Source organism: Odontomachus brunneus, unplaced genomic scaffold (assembly GCF_010583005.1).
Source record: "Odontomachus brunneus isolate Ranch 3 - 2012 unplaced genomic scaffold, Obru_v1 Obru_scaffold_323, whole genome shotgun sequence".
In the NCBI taxonomy this organism is placed as follows: domain Eukaryota; kingdom Metazoa; phylum Arthropoda; class Insecta; order Hymenoptera; family Formicidae; genus Odontomachus; species Odontomachus brunneus.
The window spans coordinates 49,681-58,946 of NW_022639773.1; positions in this window are offsets into that span (position 1 = coordinate 49,681).

The following is a 9,266-nucleotide window of genomic DNA, read 5'->3' on the forward strand; positions in this document are numbered from 1 at the left end:
TAACGAACAGGCACGAGACATCGCGCCCCCCGATGAGTCAGATGGACTACTCGGACCCAGCCGCGACGAGTTACTACTCGATATAATTAACCAAATACGGCATTAGATCTGTCATATGACCGAGCAAATAAATGCTCTTAATACAGATAGGCACCTTAACGCGAGACCAATAAATATGGACATTACGTACGAACGGACAGCAAACGACGTGTGAAACCGACACTCACGTGCTAACAACTATTTACAGCTTAAGAAAGCTAGAAACCTAATACCGGAGTTCGACGGCTCCTCACAGAGTAGGCTACAAGAATTTCTAAACGCGAGCTCTTATGCCGTAAATGATATAGATCCCGCGGACGAACCCGCGTTATTAGAGGCCATCTTGTGTACTAAACTAAAAGTAAAAGCCATGATCGACTTTGACACCCGCGATATCCAGAACTTCGAACAATTAAGACGAGAACTAGAGATTTGCTACTCGACGCAAAAGAGTATAACTCATTTACAGTTAGATTTCAATTCGCTGAACAAATAGGAGACAACGCACAAGCATATGGCTTGCAAGTTGACAAATTTGCGATGCAATTTTATCAAACGTTAGTGGACGAACGAAAATATACAAACGACCAGAAACGAACAATATTAAAAACGATTCAACCACAGGCTCTTCAAAATTATCAGATAGGCTTACGTGATGACATAAGAACGGTGGTACGAGCACAAAATTATAATACCTTGCACGAGGCGATTTCCGCCGTCAGCTCAGAAGAACAGGTGCAGGGAAGCGTGAAACTCCCCGTAAGACAAAAACCTTTAACATACGCAAGGAATGACAGAATCATCAACTGCTCCAAATGTGGAAAACTAGGACACTACGGACTCGAATGTCGGTCAAGCCGATATGCAAATCGGTTCTCATTACCAAAACCCGAAACGCGGACTCGCATAAACTCTACGGATAAGCATTGCTTGCACTGCAAGAAAAACGGGCACACTCGTGATGACTATTGACATCTACACGGGAAACCACCGGGACACCGGACACCGCGAGCGACTGCCGTAGACACTCGAGCCCAGTGACTATCACCGCGATAGACACAAATAAATCATCGACATCTTGCAGAAACGAGAACGTCAGATTCAACAATCACCAAGAGGAAAGAAACAAAAAAAAGAGCAAAGTCACGTGCGCGACTACCGCGTAAACCAAATCAGGCGAAATTTGCATAGCAGCGCCGGATTTGACTTAGTAATTTTGCCCCAAAAATGAGGCCCAACGCAAGAAAATACCATTTCTCGTTGATACAGGATCAGCCATTAGCCTCATAAAAATACGACTTTGCACGATGATGCCCCTATGACTGCTAAAAAATTGACATTAACGGGTATCACCGGACATAAAGCTTACACTATAGGAAAAATAAACGCTATAGTCAGCTTAGGAAAACAGCGTCGAAAATTTGAACTGTTCGTGGTACGAGATTTTCCAATCGAATATAAGGGGATCTTAGGAATAGACTTCCTCCGCGAACACCGTGCTAAATTCGATTATCGGGAAAAAACAATGACGATTTCCGGACAAAGTCTACTATTAATACTACATCAAAAATACAATCTCCCCGCGCGTAGCGAAGTAATAATACGCGCCGCGGTGAATGTAAACCAAGTAGGAATAATCCCAGCCGAAGAAATCTCACAGGATATTTTTATTGGGAATTGCCTAATAGAACCTGACAATTATACGTGTCCTGCAATAATAATTAATACTACTGACAACCCTGTCGAGATAAACACACCTTACGTAATATTAGAGGACACTCTGGAATATAACACCGTAGAGATAAACGTACTCACTACAGGACAAAATAATAAACCCCTGCTAGCACGAACAGAAATATTGAATCAGCAGTTAAGGTTGGAGCATCTAAATAAAAAAGAGGAAAAAATAATACGCGAGGTTTGCGAGGAATACAATGACATATTCTTCGAAGGAGACAGCCTTACGCATACTGCGGTCGTAAAGCATCAGATTGCCACGCGAAGTGACGCCGCGCCGGTAAACATGCGACCTTATCGCCTATCAGAGCAGCATAAGAAAGAGGTAGATAAATAAATATGAGTGTTCCGTACGGACGCTGTCATCCGCACGGACAGAGTACGGCGGGCGGCCGTGAGCCAGGCATGTTCTGCTCGCGGGCGGATACCGCTCGCCGCTGCTTCGCGCCGTCGCTCGCGGTTAAATTTCGGTTCGGCGCCAATATAAGGCACCGCGGGCGACAGCTCTAGGCCTTTTGACTGCGGTCGCACATCAGGTCACTGCCTCGTTGAGGTATTCTTTTGAACTCCACCTAGCTGGATATCGCCTTTTGAGTGCTCTTGCACATTGCCTTCAGAGTGTCTATGACACGTTGGCTTTTTTGGTACAAAATGGTTTGGTAACTCCACGGATCTCCACCTTCTCAATACGTTCGGCGTCTGAGAGAAGGATTCGCGTGACCATTTCGGATTACCTCGAACCTCGGATTACCTCCACCGCGGTGGACACTTCTCTTCGCGATATTTTCCGTATTGCATATACCGGGCATCAGTTCGATAGAACACGTTACTGTCGGGCTCACGACTTCGCGCGAGTCTTCGTTCTCTTCGAGAACTCCTCCGCTGCCAGGGACGCAGCTATTACGCGAGCCACGTTCGCTAGCGCTCCGCTGCCAGGGACGCAACTCTCAAGCGAGCCACGCTCGCTATTGCTCCGCTGCCAGTGAGGCAGCTCTCATGCGAGCCACGTTCGCTATTACTGCGCTGCCAGGGACGCAACACTCACGCGAGCCACGCTCGCTATAGCTCCGCTCGCCTTTACCTTGCTGCCAGGGGCGCAGCTTTTACGCAAGCCACGCTCGCCTCTAAGTCGACACTAGACTTAGTCTCCGTCGCATGCGGGACTTAGCCCGCGAGTTACACTCGCAACTAAGTCCCTGCGAGACTTAGTCTCCGTCGCACACGCGACATTATTATTATCCCTCCGACAAGGGGGACTTCTCCTAGCGCGGAGGCGCTTGAAAGCGGTGCACTACCGCAGGTAGTGAGACAGCTCGCTCAATCCGAGTCGGCGACCCACGACACGCGGAGACGAGACTCTCGCCTCCCTAAGGATATCGAGAGTCGCTTGCACATCATCTTACGAGGCCGCTAGATAGCGGACTATCGGCGACGAAGCCCGCGGTCTCCACGCGACGAGGAGACATCGAGCCGCGTCTAGCATTACGAACTGGCCGCTCTCCATCCTAGGGCTGTTCGAAACAACGAGAAATGCTCGATAATAAAATAATACAAGCCAGTAGTAGTCAATGGAATGCACCGTTATTAACCGTACCTAAGAAAACGGATGCAACGGGAAAAACAAAATTACGAATCGTAATTGATTTCTGAAAACTAAACGACCTAACTATTGGGGATTCCTTCCCTCTACCTAATATCAGCCACATCTTGGATCAGCTAGGAAACGTCAAATATTTTTCTACACTGAATCTTGCGGCTGGATATCATCAGATACGAATGGCGGAAAGAGATAAATGTAAAACTGCTTTTTCAACATCCACGGGGCACTACGAATTCAATAGAATGCACTTCGAATTAAAAAATGCACCAGCTACCTTCCAAAAACTTATGAATACTATTCTAACGGGACTACAAAGCCTAAAATGTTTAGTATGCTTGGACAGACATAGTCATATATGGAAATAGCCTGGAAGATCATAACGAAAAACTTATTAGTGTGCTGCAGCGAATACGGCAATATAATTTGAAACTCCAACCAAACAAATGTGAGTTCCTCAGAAAGGAAGAAACATACCTGGGGCATATAATTTCGGCAAATGGAATCCTACCGGATCCAAAAAAAATAGAAGCTATAACAAATTTCCCGAAACTCGCAAAAACTAAAGACATTCAATTGTTTATAGGGCTCGTAGGATACTATCGAAGATTTATTGAAAACTTCTAAAAAATAATCAATATTAATTATTTATAGAAAGAAATAAGAACTCACAAGCGAAGATATCAATAAAAAAAGAGGAAAAAGGGCAATTCGAGTTCAAGCACAGGACTAATAGTGCTATGTACCATATGAGTAAAACCTTCCTTGTGTTAGGAAATCGTGTAATATTTATTGAACATAAATAATCAATATAAATAACCAGACATTTCGGCTCAATCATGAACCTTCTTCAGTGATAATAAAAACTCAAGAATTACAATACGAACGCATTACAATTAATTAAAGACCTGATTAAAATGATATAAATGTTAATCGCAATATTAAAGCTGACAAGACCGTTACCGAAATAATATTAAGTAGTCAAATTACAATAATATTAAGAAGTAGCCGTCATAACTATAAAAAATCATAAAATAAAATAAAAGTAAGTAAAATTGAAATATAATAAATAATTAAAACAGACAATATAAAATACCTTTGTTGAGCTCAACTAAAAGTAAAGCTAAAATATTACATAATTTCCTAACACAAGGAAGATTTTACCCATATGGTACATAGTCCTGTGCTATTAGTCCTGTGCTTGAACTCGAATTGCTCTTTTTCCTATTTTTTAATCAATATTAAATGTAAAGGACAATAAGAGTTAAAGCATAGTTCTATTAATAGTGCTATTAAAACTATTCAAAATAGTGACCCAATCTCCAATGAGAAGAAATTTATTAATCATCAAACAATCAAACGCGTTTCGGTCTAACTTCACAGACCATCTTCAGTGATTATAAATAAAAAACGAATTATATTTAAATGTAACAAACGTAAGGTTGAAAATAATTGGTATAACAAAGGTTGTTATTAGGAGAGATTTCTTTGTCTTAATGACTATTTGTATTTGTTTGCGTTCGTGCTACCGATTTCCGTAAGCAAATTTTGTAACGACAACTTTTGTAACAACAACCTTTGTTATACCGATTATTTGCGACCTTACATTTGTGATATTTAAATATAATTCATTTTTTATTTGTAATCACTGAAGATAGTTTGTGAAGTTAAACCGAAACGCGTTTGATTGTTTGATGATTAATAAATTTCTTCTCATTGGAGATTGAGTCACTATTTTTAATAGTTTTAATAGCACTATTAGAACTGTGCTTTAACTCTTATTGTCCTTTACATTTAATATTGATTATACTCAAGAAGAGTTTTTATTTCTTTTAGTTCTTAAAAATAGCACGACCCTTAACCAAACTAACTAGAAAGGATGAAAAACTCGAATGGAACAAAGAACAACAAATGGTATTTTATAAACTAAAAGAAAAACTGGCCACCGCACCGGTACTAACATACCCAGATTTAAAAAAAGAAGTTGTGGTCACGACTGACGCATCCGACCATGCTGTCGGAGCTATATTATTGCAAGGCCGAATAGGAGCAGACAACCCGATAGTCTACGCGAGCCGCGTATTATCGCGTGCGGAACACAATTACAATACAACTGAAAAAGAGTTATTAGCGATAGTTTGGGCCGTAAAACACTTCAGACATTACATCTACAGAACCAAATTTAAAATCATAACGGATCATAAACCACTAGTCTGGCTGTTCAACGTTACAGACACTGGATCCAGATTAATAAGATGGAGATTAAAATTAAAAGAATACGATTACGAGATAATTCATAAATTAGGGAAGACAAACGTAAACGCTGACGCGTTAAGCAGATACCCTCCGGTATCAATAATACAAGTAAACGCTTCACATGAGACAGACAAGACAAACGAAACGGAAGAAGAAGAAGAGGAAGAAAACGAAGAGGATACAGACAGCTATACTGAAGAAGAAAAAAGACAAATCTTATATGAGTACAATAACGCACTATTAGGAGGACATCAGAGTGTACAATGTACATTAAATAGAATACGCCTAAAACACAACTGGAGAGGAATAACAAAAGACGTAACACAATACATAAAGAAATGCGAACTATGCCAAAAAAAATAAGCTAAGCCTCCAGAAAAAAGCGCCAATGATTATCACAGACACACTAAACCATTCGAGAAATGTGAATTAGATATAGTAGGACCTCTCACCATGACAAAAAATGGGAACAAATATCTTTTAACATTCCAGGACGCTTTGATCAAATTTAGTAAAGCTATCCCTATATCGAATCAAGAAGCGATAGAATTCACCGTCGCGATAGAATTCACAGAAAAAATAATATTAGAATACGGAATACCAGAAAAAGTATTAACAAATCAAGGAACAAATTTTCTTAGTAAAATTTTCAAATCGGTATGTAAACTATTAAAAATAGAAAAAATTCAAACTGCAGCATACCATCCGCAGAGTAACGGAGCATTGGAGAGATCACATCGAACACTCGCGGAATACCTTCGACATTATATTAATAACGACGAAACAGACTGGAACGAATGGATCCCATACACAATATTTACGTACAATATGAGTCCTCACTCTACAACAAATTATACTCCATTTGAACTGATATACGGACACCAGACAACCTTACCATCATCCATATTAGTAGCGCCAAAAACTACGTATAGTATTGAGGATTATGCACAGGAGATAAAGCAACGGCTCCGAGCAACGAATCAAATAGCCCGGGAGCAAACGTCAAAGAAGAAAAAGTAAAAAATACTATGATCGAAACACTAAAAAGAATGTACTAGATATAGGAGATCAGGTACTATTACATGACGAGACAGTACGACGAGGAAGATCAAAGAAGTTAGACGCTATGTGGATAGGACCTTACGAAATAATCGAAAAACACCCTAACGAGAACTATACAATAAAACGCGGCTGACGAACATTTCATACGCACGCGAACCGCATAAAATTATATTTAGAAAATTAAAAAACTCACCTAAAATTCGGCATACCCCTGCCACGACCATAAAATTCTGACCCGAAGGACGGTCCGAGAGAAGCTCCCATTTGGGACAAAGGTCCCAATTCAGCCCTACCATCATCGTGGCCCGTCGGAAGACGACGTGCCTCCGCTCCGTATAAGATCACCGGCACGTCGGGGGACGGGAAATGTTCCGTAGGCAGAAAGAATCCGGAACAATCCGGACAATCCCACTGAATAAATAAATAAAAATGTAAAAATATCACACTGAAAACCGTACGTAAATGAAAAGTACATGAACTTAAAAAACGCTACCGCGGAACACATAAGACAGGAAACTCTGGCAGGCGACATGTTATCCTAGTGAAGAACTGAACTAAGACTGAAACAAGTAGCCCCTCGCGAACAAACAAACACCTTAAAATAAAAGAAGGAGGCAATTTTATCCTACGCGAAACGCGATAGGAAAAGGAAAAAGATATCATATTTATCTAAACACATGACCCCAATACTTACAGGGCATTCAGTCTGGTAAGAAGTGCCAGTCCCAGGATAAATGGGCCGAAATTAGAGACCATATGAAATCAACAAGTTCACACACACACACACCTGGTATATATTACGATACACAAGCAACTACACCAAATAGCTTCAACATGAAAAACAGTCATTAAAATGGATATACATACAATAGACATTTGACGTAACAAAATATAAAGGTACCTTGATAGCACAGAAAGAATTTGTAACCAAAAAAGAAGACAAGCACTATATGGCAAATGTGCGATAACTTACGTGAAGTAGTACAGAAAAATCTAGATCGTATACACAACATGACGGAACTAATACATAGCATATACAAAACTCTGACATACGCAAAACGAGGAATAATAGACGGAATAGATACAGTAGCAAAATCACTTTTCGGTATAATGGACGCAAACGATAAGAAAACGATAAACGAATAATTAAATCTATTAGATAATTTCTATTAGAAATCTATAATAAACAAGAAATTCTGCAACATGCGATAACGAATCAATTAAAAATTATTAATACAACAGTCAACCACCTAGACAACCTCGAAAAAACATTGGACACTAATGAAAAAATAATATAGAATAGCATAACGCAGCTCATACGAGCGAAGCCGGACTCACACTAAGGCAACAAATAGACGAACACTTTACTATACTCAACGCTTTACTTGACGATCTAATACGCGATCAGGATGACATAATCAATTATCTAGATAAAATAAAATCAGGGAACTTACCAACAAGATTAACACCGATAGACAGCATCGTATCCCAACTACAGGAAATATCAATTCATATACTAAAAGGCACACACTTCCCGTTTACACTTAAGAAAAAAAACTGGTTAGAAATAGAGAAATTCTGCATAATTAGCGCATATTATAGAGATAAAAATATCTTTACTATTTTAAACTTACCTCTTATAACTTATCCTACATATGAAATAATACACATACACCCTTTTCCTGTACATAGTCGCGATAATATTTTTGCATTAACTGATATTACACACCAAAATCGCAATTAGTCAAGAGACAAACACTTATCTAATATTACATGAAAACGAACTAGCGGAATGTATAAAATTTAAGAATCAGTATACTTGCCCACAGAGAAACGCAATATTCAGAATTAATACAGAATCACCCTGTGAAATTCAAATATATACAACATTAAGGAGCATAAAAAACTGCCATACAAAATATATTTCAGCTAACCATACCTTTATAATTGCTTTAACACAAAGAAACGCATGGTTATATTCTACCCGTAGCGAGCAAATCGCTCACATTCAATGTCGGGAAAAGATATTTTACAAAAAAATTAACAAAACAGGAATTATAAACATTAGAGATCAATATAGATTAACAGTTAAAGATATTATATTACAAGCGCGAAGTATCATAAGAAGCATTTTAATACAAACACATACCAAAATACAATATAACATTAGAACAAGAATACATAAACACAATTAAAAATAAAAACGAAATACTGCATGTGAAACCAAGCAAAATAATACAAAATCCGTCGGAATTAGCGGAACTCAATAATAAGATAACACAAACATATAATTTAGAAAATAGATCGAACTCCTTGACGCATTATAAAAACATAATATATATTAGGACCTTAACTTAGTTTCCGCCCGCAAATGTTAGATGGCAATGCAAACAGTTCTAGTAGTCATTACTAACGAAACAGGTAGTTTGTGATTAATTTCGACATTTCTCGATAACATTCAGTCAGCATACACAATTATTTTCCTAAACAACAATTTCTTTTGCTTTGTGAAAAATGGAACGCGATAAAGTGTTTTTTCGACATGTGCTTTTGCACTATTTTGATTTGAAAAAAA